We start from the raw sequence: 15,499 nt of genomic DNA, 5'->3' as shown, positions 1-15,499 counted from the left end.
GGCGTGTGCATGGTATAGTGTTACGTCGCATCGGAGACGTTACTTAAGTTACTTGAGCGCATGCGCCTCTGTTGTTAGCTCTGAGTGCCCTCTTGTACTGAAAGCTCGCCTTATCGAGATCACTTCCAGTATTTTCGTTTGCTGAAATCACAGGAAGACGCCGGTTTCGCAGACCTCGAAGTTTTCCAGGATCGGGTGCGGTATCCAACTGAAAACCACTCTGCCGATAGGTTATGTTTCCAGATAGCCGTATTTCCACAGATTTTTTTATGATAGTTCCAAAACCTGCATCTATAGATCATAATTTTTATTTCCTTGTGATCTTTCTAATGACCAGTGGAAATAGTGCTCGACAATAGCGGATTTACTTTCGTTCATCATATTACGAGATGTTTCAGGGAAGCCTGCTACGGTGTCATTAATGATTAAATAATGAAAACTGCACCAGTTGCGTATTTTTTTATGCCTAGCACAATATGTTTTGAGAATTTATTCTAACTTTAAAGTGCATTTGTGCACTTAGTTTCCCTTCCGATGAACGGTAAAAACCGTTTTGATTTATTTATGACGCACGCACATTTATTAGTAAATGCGTGTCGTAGTCTCCACTTGAGTTCTATACCACAGCAAGAGTATTTTTTAACAGTACCTTCACTTTCTTTACGATTAATTTCGTTTTAGTTAGCAGTGTATATCGCGATCCCAATTGCCGTTGACTTTTTTCCGGTACTCGATTCGTTTTCTTTTCGGTAAATAGTTAAAAGTTCTTCTTGTCGCACCAGTTTCGATAAAGGCTGCTATCGAAATGGACATGTGTCTCAAACTGCTTTTCGCTGTCTCCAGGCGTGCAGCTAAAGTGTGTGTTTTCCGATACTATCTTCGATCTTCGCCAGAAGATGGGTACTATGACACTTTCCGAAACGTCGCGAGATATCGACGCTGCCACCCGGCTGGGAGACCCGAGAAACCTTAATCAACAGTTTACGGCGGGAAAGCCTACAGTCACATAATGTTGTTCGTTACGAATAACCGGTCTAACAAAGTACCAGAGAAGCTAAGCTCTTACAACGCCTCTGGAGAAAACAAAAGCTTATAACAGTAACAAACTCTCGAGGCGGCTGTAGCGTATATCAGTGTAAAAGCTCGTCGTCTAAGATTTTGAATGTAAATATTCCTGGCAACAAAGAATATGTAGCATAAGATATTAGTAAATAATGACATGTACTGTTTTTCGTGCTTAAGTTCAACTATATCACAATTTTGGTGGTGGTGCTTGGAAGTTATTAAATATGGAACGAATGTTAGCAATTTCGGATAGTATCCGAAATTAGAAATACAAAAGCAGGATTCAATATCTTCATAATGGAGTGCTCTAAACTTAGAGTTACACAGGTTTAACCCCGTTTTAACGTTTCACTGCATTTTATGGCAAAACTGTTTTATTAGTCCAGATGGAGGGAAGACCGGCAAGTCTCTGTTTTCCATTCACACCTTCATAGGCCTGTCTTGGTACTCTTGCAATAGGAGTCCCGATCCGGCACATAAATTATACGTAAAGATAATGCTCAGTACAGAAAATGGTTCCTCATCCCAAATGTAACTTGAAAACCACAGTCTCTTAATAGGTATGGGCACTTTAGTCGTATTTGAGGTAGTATTCTCTTCCTTGACTCAGATATATGAACTGAGTTACCCGCCTACTTGTAGGAGACCTATAGTTTTAGGTGGATTTTGAGCCAAGGTGCAGTTTGACAATTTCCTTGTGCTGTATACAAATCATTCACAGAAGCGAAAGAAGCTATAAGTGAGGGAAAAAAATGCTAGTGCTGGCAGAGGATTCGAATCCTAAGGTTTGATGTGCGACATCCTACCACTGAGCCACACAGGTGATTCGCTTAGAATTGTTTTCATCGTGGCTCCCTTTGAAAAAATGTCTAGCTGAAAGACTTGCACCAGGCCGTCATGTCACATGTCGTTTTTTTATATGCAACTAAAGAAAGCCAGTCAAATACGGTAATCACGTGTAAACAAACTGCTTGGCGTATACATCTCGTCAATCAAAATTAGTTCTTGCGACTCTTCCAGGAACGAAGACTTTAGGAACTCTTGGTCCGTCATTATGCAGTCTATAAGTGTGTTCATAATTATGCGAGTATCGCGTTCGAATTTGAGTTGTAAATAAAAAGTACTGATTGTGACTTAAGGCAGTCCTACAAACTTAAAAGGAAAGGAATATGATAAGATAAAATTACTTAATTAGTCGGCCACTTCACATTGTTTAAATAGTTAGTGGTAACACCATGAAACGACGTGAAATGGTACGAATATTGTAGTGAGGAATACTTATAGATATTGCAGTGCGTCTTGAAGGGAAACCTCTTGCGTGACACTAGCGCGAATTGTTTTAGCGTTACACTCCGTTCTTTGGTCACGTCGGTGCTTGGCAACACATGCTGACAACATTGAACAGGGAACACTTTTGTAATTTTTTGCAAATTATTATTTATTTGGTCACGAACCGGCTTTGGCATTCCTAGGCTTCTGTCAGGTGATTAGGACTGGACAAATGACGCAAGAGTTCGAACAGACTCGAAATTTCCCGTTACACCGCTGCGTTCGGCACAGTATCGAGCGTGTTCGATCAATCACGTGACGTTTGACTCGAGCGGCGCTAGTGCAAGGGATACGCAAGAAACTACGAACTAGCGACAAGAAGAAGCTGTGGCTCTGCATAATTACACAATTTCGTGAAACAGTGCAGGAAACAGCATTAAACCCCACTCCTGCACAAACTCCTATTGCGTTTGAACACATTTACAATGTGTGTTCTCATACGGTACGTATGAAACATTCATGTCGATTTTTAAGTAGAGGTAACAGACAAAGATGGAAATGTTGCCCATAAAAAATTTTGCTTGACTAAACCCAGTATCATAGTTTATTTGGTTATGAGGCTCGGTAACGATTTTCCAAGTAGCTTGCAAATCAGCAATTCAGTCCCTGTTCACATATTTGAAATACAGATAAAAACTTTACTAAATTTTAATCGGTTTGAAAACATGACGGCAACATTCAGATGAAACAATCAAGACAACTAATGAAGAATTAAATGCTCAATATGCGAATTATATCGTAATAAAATGATTGTAATTTTTATCGCGAAACTAAATTGCAACCGAGTTACCCGTCTTTGGGTAACGCAGTCAGGCCTTACCAGATAGCAGGACGATCGAAAGCTCGAGAATTATGCCGAATCAGGATTGCAATCCTTTTACTTGTTTGTTTCCGTTGTATGCCTGATCTGCGCCTTAGAAGATATTTAAGTGCGTATTCCACAGATATTTTTATCGCTAAAACCAATAGAGCATTCAAAACGCTAAAACAGGTCGGTGTGATAGGATCAACAAAAGTCACTAGATCGCAGGCCTATCAAAAGATCGAACAGAAACAAAGATTTCCCGAGCTGTAATGTAAACTGCTCAAACAGTTCGAGTCGTGTTCAAACTCAGCCCTACAGATGATAATTGAATGTCGCAGATCATCGGGTTTACACTCGTTGCAGACAGATAAAATGACATGGAGGTAAAAAAAGAAGGGAGTCACTGCAGACTTCACGGTGCTGTACGTAGTTTGAAGCCAGAATGGGCAGGGTCTGCCACCATTTTAAGTAGCCCAAAATATTAGCAGACTACTGTTTTACTATTGCTTCATGTTCATCGTTTCTGTCGTGTGCGCGCAACAACTGTTCTGAACAGTAAAAATTATAGCTCTTACATGAATAATAGTGTCCGGAAGGCAATTTCTAACGTTTTTCAGTTCTTGATATCACGCATTTGGCCTGTTTAACGAAACTTGTTTTTTTTGCTGCTATATTTCGGATAACTAAAAGCAGAAGGAATGATGTGAAAAGCGTGCTTGCGTAATCCATTTAATTGCACTTTTACTGTATTTGTATAGATAGCTAATGAAACTGAACTCCGAAACAAATGCATGTTTGCATACTGGTAACGGTATTGCTTGTTGTGTTACATTTTCAGCCCTCAACTGGTATGCACAATGTTTTTAGTGTCCAAGTTTTCAAAACAACTTACGTGTTCTTTGCTAGGCCATAAACATGTGCAATGAGGAAAGAAGCAGGGCATGCTATCATATATTGTCCATGTCAACAAAGTGAATGATTATTGAAATGTTAAAGAAAGAGAACTGCTTAGAGGTACACCTCCGTGCAGAATAGAGTTTTTGTTTGTTTATTTTTTTAGATTGGCAGTGCCTTAGTCTCATAGTAGTTTATCCATCTTCTCGCTTTGAAATCTTACCAATGATGCGTCATTCAGTGTATGGCCAATAATAACAACTTATATTTACACATTAACAATATATAATTTCCTGCGGGGTAGTAGTAATTATCAAAGAGAAACATTTTCAGTTCAGTTTCAAATTTTACTTTGCAGTGTGTCAGGCATTTTATATCAATGTGTAAGTGATGCAGCATTGTGCTACAGACAACCATAATGTGACGTAATGAGTGTCATTTTTTCTATTGTAATTACCTCATTGTTCCTGTTGAAGTGCAGTGGTTTATTTTGAACAAAGTCCATGAGCGAATAACTATACTGTGAAACGGATAGATTGCTATTCACACGCGAGCACAAGGCAGGCACGACGAAAAGAGCGTTGACTTAAATTTTCAGCCAAAGCCTTCAGGAAGGAAGCACGGCACACACAACATTCTCCAGCTTTTCTAGCCAGAATCTTTTTTAAAGGGGGATGAAATGTTGTACAGTGAATAATAATCATCATACAATTTGGGGCATCGGATTTTGCCTGAACAGTCAGCGCGGTTTCGTAACCGTGTATTGTGCGGGGACGAGACGGTTGATGCAGTGTGGCCCAGATGTAGGAGCGTTTGCGACTTGGAAGGCAATGAAGAAAGAAGTGAGAGAACGGATACTGAGTGAAGTAAGGCAAACCTAAAGTCAAACGGCGGAAATACAACCATTACAATAAAAGTAAACACTGCTACAATAAGTCATGTACACAAAAGAAAATATTAATTGAATCGCTCCAGTTACGAATGAAATGTGATTCCTTTGAACTTTAGATTACGATCGAATCGATTAGCACACCCGCAAACGACGCAAGCTGGCATTTTTGATGAAACCCAGCATGATTGAAACTGGTCACGGGCATGTTAGAGTGATGTCAAAGGGAAGTATCAAAGCGTTGAACCATGGAGATAGATGAATGCGGTGAACCTAATGTTTTGGGATGGTTTAAATGGCGGACATCGGCGTCAAGTTTGTGACATGATACATCCCTTCTTTTTTTACCTCCATGTAAGATGTCGTGCGACTTCCAGAAATATTATTTATACGGAATATACAAAAGACTCAAAAAAGCTGTGATGCATCGAGTTTTACAAAGGAAGATATTACATTTTTATGTCACGCAGAAATAGTTAAAATTAGCTAAAAATAAAAAATAAATCCTTTTTGTAGCCATCATTATATTTAATAACTGATGAAAGATACAGTTGAATTTACAATTGTAATCCAAAATTTTTATAACTAAAAATTCGTTTACGATATTTCGAAGACCTGAAATTTTTAAGCGCAGTTTCCTCTTAAAGTATTTGAGGCATAGTTAGGGCCGCGCGGGATTAGCCGAACAGTCTAGGGTGCTGCAATCATGGACTGTGCGGCTGGTTCCGGCGGAGGTTCGAGTCCTCCCTCGGGCATGGGTGTGTGTGCTGGCCTTAGGATAATTTAGGTTAAGTAGTGTGTAAGCTTAGGGACTGATGACCCCATAAGATTTCACACACATTTGAACATTTTTGCGTAGTTAGGGTAACATGTAGAGCAATAATACGTGCTCTGAAGGATTGTATTAGATTACGTAATGTACGCACGCACGAACGCGTTGCATTAATTAAATTTAAAAAAATCTTCCTTCGTGGCAGTTCTCTATCTTTCTGAGTAACAAATCATACGATTTATCATTCTTAACGCACTAATATCCCACAATACCGACAATGATTTGTACATTTCGATGCATTCTAATAATAATGGTCTTTCTTTAACTCATTGTCCACTAAACGACAAACAAGCTAATTTTCTTGGTCAGCGAAGCACGCGAGAGACTGTCCAGGATGTTTTCGATACTGCCCACAGACAACGCAATATTATTGACTATCTAGAGCGCACTTAAGAAGCCGAAAGCCGATTCGTGACCAAATAAATATTTTGAACTTCAGGAAAGTGTTTATAGTTTGTAGGTGTTCAGGGAAATCGAATTAGAATTTTATAAAAAAGACGACGCTGTTCTCTCAGAACCGCACTGGGTAAATTTAGAGAACTGGCGGAAGAGGCAGATTCTACAATAATTCTGCTTCCTCCGTCATAGGGAGTTGAGGAATTTCGGAGTAAGTTAAGAGAGATTGAGGTGTGTATCAATCCATTATCCCCTGCTCTGTATAGTATGCAATGGAACGTAAAGTTTCTAATATTCTTGCGAAAATCAGTCCACCAAGCGCTTTACAGTGGCGTAGATGGTGAATATGCCTCATACTAACAACGAAAATTCATCTGTTACGGCCACTCCGCCGGTAGCGACTATGATCTCCGTGGAGTGACGGTGCAAGATACTCGGACAGCAGAGAAAGCGGCAACAGGTAAATGGAGTTCTCTTGCGTCAGCGCAGCGGCCTTCATTTGCCTCGGCCCGTGTCGGTTCCTCGAACTCTGCACCAAGTTGGCACGCCTTCTAATACAGCAGCTGTGCGAGCGCCTTCCAAGTGGACTGTCGAGTCCACCGGAGTGAAGAGGGTTCAGCTCTGACTCCAGCCATTGGTTTTTAGGCTTCGCTTTAGGTGAGCACGAATGGAAGTGTAATTTCTTCGACAAAACTAGCCCCAACTTCTTCGTCCATCCTAGTCGAACTAATCCTCTAGTTCATATCGAAAATTACCAAGTCAAGGGGGTTGTAGTTCAGCACTTACTGGTATTTGGAAGGAGCTACTATCCAGAATGAAGAAAGTATATTACCTAACTCAGCAGCTGTAAATCTGTAACGGGGATATTTTTCTTTGTGTAAAAAAACTACTAATGTAGTTCCGCGATGTTCAGCATTAGTTCTATTGTTGAATCCCATGTTTGTAAATTGCTTCTAGTTTAATGCATATTAAATAGAATTAGTTCTTTTTGCAAATGACACCAGTATTTTAATAAATCAACAAAGTAAATTATAAACATAATATTTAAAAGAATACTGAGGGTATTTCCGCAGATCTGAGAAAGACAGTATGCAGTTCTGTACCTCATTGGGTACAGCACCAATGATGAAAGTATGGTCAAAAGTTATTAAATCAGGCAGCCTCTTCAAAATTTTTCAATGTACGACTAGACGAAAATTTAAATTTGAAACATAAACACTTTAATTCCTAGAATGAAATTTTCACTCTACAGCGGAGTGTGTGCTGATATGAAACTTCATGGCAGATTAAAACTGTGTGCCCGACCGAGACTCGAACTCGGGACCTTTGCCTTTCGCGGGCAAGTGCTCTACCAACTGAGCTACCCAAGCACGACTCACGCCCCGTCCTCACAGCTTCACTTCTGCCAGTACCTCGTCTCCTAGCTTCCAAACTATACAAAAGCTCTCTAGCTTGGAAGGTAGGAGGCGAGGTACTGGCAGAAGTGAAGCTGTGAAGACGGGACGTGAGTCGTGCTCGGGTAGCTCAGTTGGTAGAGCACTTTCCCGCGAAAGGCAAAGGTCCCGAGTTCGAGTCTCGGTCCGGCACACACAGTTTTCATCTGCCAGGAAGTTTCACTTTAATTCCTCTTAAGCAAGTCTGTTCATCTATTTAAGTGCGTCGCGTCTGCAAGTCCTGGCAGGGAACAATTCAATAAACTTACATAAAACGCTGATTTTCTTTTGATAATTATATCTCATCTGTAAGGAAGAAACTTTGCATCTTACAAAAGCGTGGCTTAAGGGTAAACTCTGATTTTGCCTCGTCAAATCTTAGTAAACACGAAATTTCATCGACCGCCTTCATGGTCATCGCCGGGGAGAACTGACTACCGTGGCTGCTGTTGTGGTTGCCATTTATAGCCCACATGCAGCTATTGCTAGGTGACGTGTATCATCATTGTCATACTGCCGGTACCATCTGCGTCGGCGATGCCACCGCTCTCGTAGGAACGTAAGCAGTTCATTGCATTTTTTACTCTCTCTCTCTCTCTCTCTCTCTCTCTCTCTCTCTCTCTCTTTTCCCAGCGTCGAGAGCTAGCTTCCACACTGCTAGAGATTATATTCACTGTCGTGATTGAAGCTGTTGTTACACATTCTAATTTCTGCTGGTATTTTAATAACAAACCTACAGTATGTAGAATCATGAGGAATAAGTTAGTTCCATCGAACATTATTCTTTGTTTATCCTAGAAGACTGCATTTAGCAACTTGCGCGTTTTTATGAGTGGACAGTACTAAATAAATTATTATTGGACATAAAGAAAACAAACGTTATGTAGTTAAGCATAAGGAGGGAGTAAATATAGGCCACAAAATGCATACTTCATATGCGACGTACGCGAAAGCGACCAAAATTGTGGATATTTTTTTTCCCCATCTTCATTTACTACATGCTACTGAAAGTTTGATTCCTGAATATTACGTTCCAATTCCAGTCCCAAGAGTGACATAAATAATAAGTAACAAAAGCTTGCACTGGACCACGCCACTTTGTTGTTCTGTATTTCGTCATATTATTTATTCCTGCGGTGTTTCCTTACAGTTTTATGCAGTCACAATCTGGAGAATATTTCGGTATTTAGCTGATACAGAATGTCTACAAAACTGTGTGCCTGGAAAAAAAATCGTAATGAAAGTTGCAACTCCTGAGAGGAAAACCATGCCACAAGACAACATTTATTTTCACAACTGCTGATGAAGTTGCAGCGTTTGTGCTAGTCTTGGCCTATTAAGGACTCAAAGGGGGGCTAGGATTTGATACAGGAGCTTTCACGCTGTCGATATTGAAAGAATTCAGTAAAAGGATAACTGATGCAGCTGACATTATTGGTACTCATTTCGAAAATCAGAGGACAAACAAAGAAGAGACTGCTTTAGGATGAAGAGGAGAATGCATATGCTTTGCACTAGTTCACCCAGATAAGTTAAGGTCTAAGAACAACACTGCCAAATTTTTGATTCAAGTGTCCCGATTTTGGCAACCTTATATACTTTTTCCTTACAAATAACTGACCTGATGAAACTTCCTGGCAGATTAAAACTGTGTGCCCGATCGAGACTCGAGACCTTTGCCTTTCGCGGGCAAGTGCTCTACCAACTGAGCTACCGAAGCACGACTGACGCCCGCTCCTCATAGCTTAACTTCTGCCAGTATCTCGTCTCCTACCTTCCAAACTTTACAGAAGCTCTCCTGCGAACCTTGCAGAACTAGCACTCCTGAAAGAAAGGATATAGCGGAGACATGGCTTAGCCACAACCTAGGGGATGTTTCCAGAATGAGATTTTCACTCTGCAGCGGAGTGTGCGCTGATATGAAACTTCCTGGCAGATTAAAACTGCAAGTTTCGCAGGAGAGCTTCTGTAAAGTTTGGAAGGTAGGAGACGAGATACTGGCAGAAGTAAAGCTGTGAATACCGGGCGTGAGTCGTGCTTCGGTAGCTCAGTTGGTAGAGCACTTGCCCGCAAAAGGCAAAGGTCCCGAGTTCGAGTCTCGGTCGGGCACACAGTTTTAATCTGCCAGGAAGTTTCATATCAGCGCACACTCCGCTGCAGAGTGAAAATCTCATTCTGGTAACTGACATGATGGTACTTAAATTTGGCGCACAATTACTCAGTACTGTAGTAAAACATTCCGTGGGAGGAATTTGCATTTACTGCAATAGTAAGGCATTTATGCAAGGGAAAAGCCCTAAGATTTGTTATACTTTTTAACAGAGAGCTGTAAAAAATCTAGCAAAAGAAGATACCAATATTCTATTCCACAGATATATGTAATAATGATGTATCACACTTTGTACAAAAACATATTAAATCCGTACAGACAGATTTTTCAAAAACGGAAGTTCTGTACTCGCCTTGTTAAAAAAAATTCAATTGTTTTTAATTAAAAACATGTAACTTCAATAAGCACGAAAATGTATGTGCGTATCCATATTGTAACACCCCACCCGTCACTTGTCTAGTTTTGGCGTGTGTCCACCCCAGCTAATTGACTAACAGATCAACAGAGAGTGCAAAACTGCCGCAATATCGGATAACGCAAAGAAAGTAATAAGGCCCTCTGACTCCTGATTGAACTGCGGTGGCTGTGTTGACATTAATTGATTCAGAATTGATCACTTTTAATTTAAAAGGGGTGCACATTGATGTTATATTCAGCTATTGAACACCAGATGCAAATGTTGAACATAAAATTAATTAAGAAAATGACTTTGGATTTCAACTACTTAATTGAAAACAGATGTAGTCGATTAGCACAAATTTATTTTAACTCACGACCTTCACTCACCACATTACATGACTCTCCTACCAGGCAGTGGTAATAAATTGCGTTTGCGTGGAGTAAAGCGCGATAACTCAAAAGTAATTCCTATCGACTGACCCAGGCGTAATGCGAAGTGCTAGAAGAATTCTACAATACACGGCCCATGAAACCCTCGTGGAAACTTTGCCGACGTGATCCAACAAATTAATCAGTGGCCGGAGCGGGCGCAATATCACCAAATACAGCATGGCGGAGCGACGTCGCGGACGTCGGCCGACCTCGTGGTGCTGCAAGGCTGCGCTCGTCTATTCACTCCTAGCCGGCCGAAGTGGCCATGCGGTTCTAGGCGCTGCAGTCTGGAGCCGCGAGACCGCTACGGTCGCAGGTTCGAATCCTGCCTTGGGCATGGATGTGCGTGATGTCCTTAGGTTAGTTAAGTTTAACTAGTTCTACGTTCTAGGGGACTAATGACCTCAGGAGTCCCATAGTGCTCAGAGCCAATTTTTTTTTTCACTCCTAGCTATCTTGCTCAGTACATAGCTGAACCAAAACTTCCTATCTCCAAGCTCAATCGTTCCATTTGCTAAGTCTTAAACTGCAGAGATGCTCACTCTTGCTCAGGGAAGCTGAGTAAAGAACGCCACGTCCGCCCTTTAGGCAAGCTGGGAATGGAAGACCCCCACGGCGACTTCTCACAGTCCACTCTTCGCCTCGGTTTCCCCTCCAGCAAAATCACTTAAGCCAGTTGCAGCGCAAGTCGCGTTAATTATGTGTCACTTCCCAGTGCCGACCAATGCCTGCTCTGGGAAGTGAACAAATTCCCACAAAATTTCCCTTCCTCTCAACTTCTGCTATTCACCTCCTCCCAGGCCACCCATCAAGGTTAGCGTCTGCAAACACCAAGTTTTCCGGAATTCTGACTCCCAGGAGAGTACTTCAAATTCCTTGGTCCTACGTTCCCATTGGAGGCCGGCATATTTCATTCTGTCGCTCTTCACCTGATTTACTTCAGACTCTGGGAACCGTGAATTCAGCGTGAAGTTGCTATAGTCACAAACACGCATATTTTGACCTCTGTTGACCGCTCCGCTGTAGCTTTGCGCGGCTTTCTCGCATGTTTCACTGAAAACGGGATGATGGACATTTATCAACAGGTGTACATGTTCTCCGTCTGCTTCCCGGTACACCAGCATGGGGTCAACCCCCCCCCCCCACCCCACTGTCACTCATCTTAAGGCAGCTGGAGGCCGCACCCCGTTACCGCTTTCTCAAGAGTTTGAGCCGCCCTAAGCTGCCTATTGTCGCTTCCCTTTGCCGCTCCCCAGCCGCGCGGCATGGTCAACTCAAATACTTCCCTGGGGTAAACTAGCCTCCAGTAAATGGACGTGTTTCCACAAAGTTTTCATGTCGTGTGAATTACTGTAAAACCATCACCCGACATTAATTATTCCAATACGTCCATACTATACCCTCTACAAGATGTATCGTGCCTTGTCAGTCATTTTTGTTCAGCCCTATTGTTCGCTCAACGTGAGTTAGGTGATCTTTAATGACTTCATGTAAGGGTCATAGTTCTTGCCACCTTACAATATAACATTCCTTGACAACTGTGCCAGTTTTAGTTACATTGCCTTGAAAAAATTTGGACTTTTAGGGCTTTTTTCAAGTATTACGACTTCGCAAACGTCCCTCCTTCAGAGCCGTGAGAATTTGTTCCGTTGAAGAGGTGTGTTCCACAGTAGCGAAGATGGACAAGTGCTCAAAGCTGTTAAGTTATGCACTTTAGAGCCCTTCTGTAATGGAAGTTGTTTTCTTGTTTTGGTCCATACTACCACCTCTGGACGTTACGTGCCGTACAATTTTAGCAACACCAGTAGTGGTACATTTTTTCCAATGTCAGAGGTGTTAGAATTATTTTCGCTTATAGCTTTCGACTTTGTCGTTTCCGGGCCAAGGTCCCTTATCTCAAATTGATATATTTATCATTCTCGATCATCCGTGAAAGTTTGCAGTGACATGTATAAAGACTATAGACAGTGTTACTGCTACCTGTGTGCGGTCGTGATGATGTGCTAACGGTTTACATAGTCAAAGCATGTAGCTCACTTCATGGCAGTTAGACATTTACCGCAAAAACCTTCTTCATGGTGTTGTAATTTTACAGAACGTCCATTAGACCTTTCAAAATTAAGTGATTGATACAGTGCCGTAAACTAATTACTGCTGCTGTTCCTATGCATAGAGGCGAATGTTATCACACGTAACATAACCGTTGGAGTTGCCTTCGGCTGCTGAGACCGTACATCTTCCCAAGTTGTCTCAGTTAGCTCATTGACCTAGCAGATAACGCTATAGAGAAACCACGAAGGAACGGGTGCATGAAGTTCTGGTACCCTGCACATGGAGTACGCTGTAGCCCCAGAGAGCAGACGGCTCGGCCCTTGAGCACGCACTGCTGCCTGTATCTTGGCTCAGCTGGCCTTTCAGTCCGCAGGCACAGTAGGTAAGTTGGAGCCCTCTCTCTTGGCGTATGCCGCGGACGTCGTTGTGTTATCCCTGAACGACTGCATTTGGCTTCCAGCAGCAGAACATGCCGTTCGTGGTATCTGCCGAAATGGCAATTTCCTTCAGTGTACGTAGATTATTATTGCATCTAAGGGCCCAAGACGTGCAAACTTAGCTAGCACACGCAAATCAGTGCAAGTTAAAATTAATCAGAAACTACACTGATGCGCCAAAGAAACTGCAGCGGAGCGGGGTAGCAGTGCGGTCTAGGCGCCTTGCATGGTTCGCGCGGCTCCCCCGTCGGAGGTTTGAGCCCTCCTTTGGGCATGGGTTGTGTGTTGTCCTTAGCGAAAGTTAGTTTAAGTTAGATTAAGTAGTGTGAAAGCCTAGGGACCGATGACCTCAGCAGTTTGGTCCCATAAAACTTACACAAATATCCATTACAATTGTGCAACCCTGCCGCAAATTGCTACAGATGTGAATGCTGGGCCGTCAACAAGTGTCAGCGTGCGAACCATTCAACGAAACATCATCGATATGGCCTTTCGGAGCCGACGGCCCACTCTTGTGCCCTTGATGACTGCGCGACACAAAGCTTTACGCCTCGCCTGGGCACGTCATTGGACTGTTGACGACTGGAAACATGTTGCCTGTTCGGATGAGCCTCGTTTCAAATTGTATCGTGCGGATGGACGTGTACGGGTGTGGAGATAACTCGTGAATCCATGGACCCTGCATGTCAGCAGGGGACTATTCAAGCTGGCAGAGGCTCTGTAATGGTGTGGGGCGTGCGCAGGTGGAATGATGTGGGACCCCTAATACGTCTAGATACGACTCTGATACGTACCTAAGCAACCTGTCTGATCACCTGCATTCATTCATATCGATTATGCGTTCTGACGGACTTGGGCAATTCCAGCAGGACAATGCGACAGCCCACACGTCCAGAATTGCTACAGAGTGCCTCCAGGAACACTATTCTGAGTTTAAACACTTCCCCTGGTCACCAAACTTCACAAACATGAGCATATCTGGGATGCATTTCAATATGCTGTTCAGAAGAGATCTCCACCACCTCGTACTTTTACGGTTTTATGGACAGCCCTGCAGAATTCATGGCGTAAATTCCCCCCAGCACTGCTTCAGACATTAGTCGAGTCCATGCCACGTCATGTTTCGGGACTCCTGCGTGCTCGCGGGGCCCTACACGATATTAGGCAGGTGTACCACTTACTTTGGCTGCTCAGTGTGTGTTGGTACTGTTAATATGTGCAGCCTCTGAGTCATTGTTGTTTATCATGAAAATAAGAATGTTATTACTACTTAATGGACGTTTGCAGCGGAATTTTTAATTTTTTTCCAAGCAAACATGATTGTCCTAATTGTTTTCGGTATAGGAAATAAAATTATAGGCAGAATTACAATGCCATCGGCAGACCTCGAAGTTTTTATTTGTTCTCCTTGGACTTTAATTCCTACTCCAAATTTTTCTTTAGTTGTCTTTACTGCTTGCTCAGTGTACAGACTGAGTAACATCGCGGATAGGCTACAACCCTGTCTTACTCCTGCTTCCCTTTCATGCTATTCGTCTCTTATAAACAGCCTTGTGACTTCGGTACGAGTTGTGTATAACCTTTCGCTCGCTGTACTTTACTTCTCTTCCTCCCTTCAGAATTTCAAAGACGGTATTCCAGTGGCAAAAGCATTTCTGTACATCTACGGATGCCATAAACGTAGGTTTCTTTATCGTTCAAGTTAAGAAATACTTCTCCAAGTGTTCCTACATTTCTCCCCCAAACAGACGCGTTATTCTGTAAATAATTCGTATCATTACTTTGCAACGATGACTTTATAAACTGCTAGTCGGGGAATGTTCACTGATATCAACATCTGTCTTCCTTGGAATTATAATAACTACAGTCTTCTTGAAGTCTGAGGATATTTCGCCTGCCTGAACATCTTTCACACTAGGTGGAATAGTTTTGTCAAGACTAGCTCTCCCAAGGATATCAGTAATTCTGAGGCTATGTCATCTACTCCAGGGGCCTTATTTCGACTTACATGTTTCAAAGCGTTATCAAATTCTTCTCGCAGTATTACATCTTGCGTCTCGTATTCATCTATCCGCTTCCGTTTCTGTAATATTCTTCCATGCAGATGGCACCCATGCACGCATCTTCATATTCACGCAGAAGTCTGTGATGAATTTCAGCAACAGATTTAACTTGCGTTCTTTTGAAGTAACCAACATAAATATGGTATCTCCTCTGAACAGTTTTCTCTTCTTTAGTATTCGATTTATTCAGGAATGTCGTGCTTCATTAGGCGATAGTAAAAGATTTACTAAATCAGGGTGTATACGCCCCGGGACAACCGATAGAACAGGGAAAAAATCCGTGAATTTTTTCATCCCGGAGAAAACGGAAAAACACGGGAAATTTTTAGAACTCCGGAAATTTTTCAGAGTTTCGGCTTTCAA

General features: G+C 42.2%; 1 protein-coding gene and 1 non-coding gene across 2 annotated transcripts in view; both read left to right on the top strand.

Annotated features, from left to right (window-relative positions):
• Nucleotides 1–15,499, top strand: part of LOC126260921 (protein retinal degeneration B) — a 598,186-nt gene that overhangs the window by 227,700 nt on the left and 354,987 nt on the right. The window lies entirely within an intron of this gene.
• Trnal-caa (transfer RNA leucine (anticodon CAA)) lies at nucleotides 9,679–9,753 on the top strand. Its single transcript has one exon. It is a non-coding gene; the product is annotated as a tRNA-Leu (tRNA).

Source organism: Schistocerca nitens, chromosome 1 (assembly GCF_023898315.1).
Source record: "Schistocerca nitens isolate TAMUIC-IGC-003100 chromosome 1, iqSchNite1.1, whole genome shotgun sequence".
NCBI classification, from domain to species: domain Eukaryota; kingdom Metazoa; phylum Arthropoda; class Insecta; order Orthoptera; family Acrididae; genus Schistocerca; species Schistocerca nitens.
The sequence above is the reverse complement of the archived record's forward strand: the minus strand, read 5'-3'. Positions and strand labels throughout refer to the sequence as shown.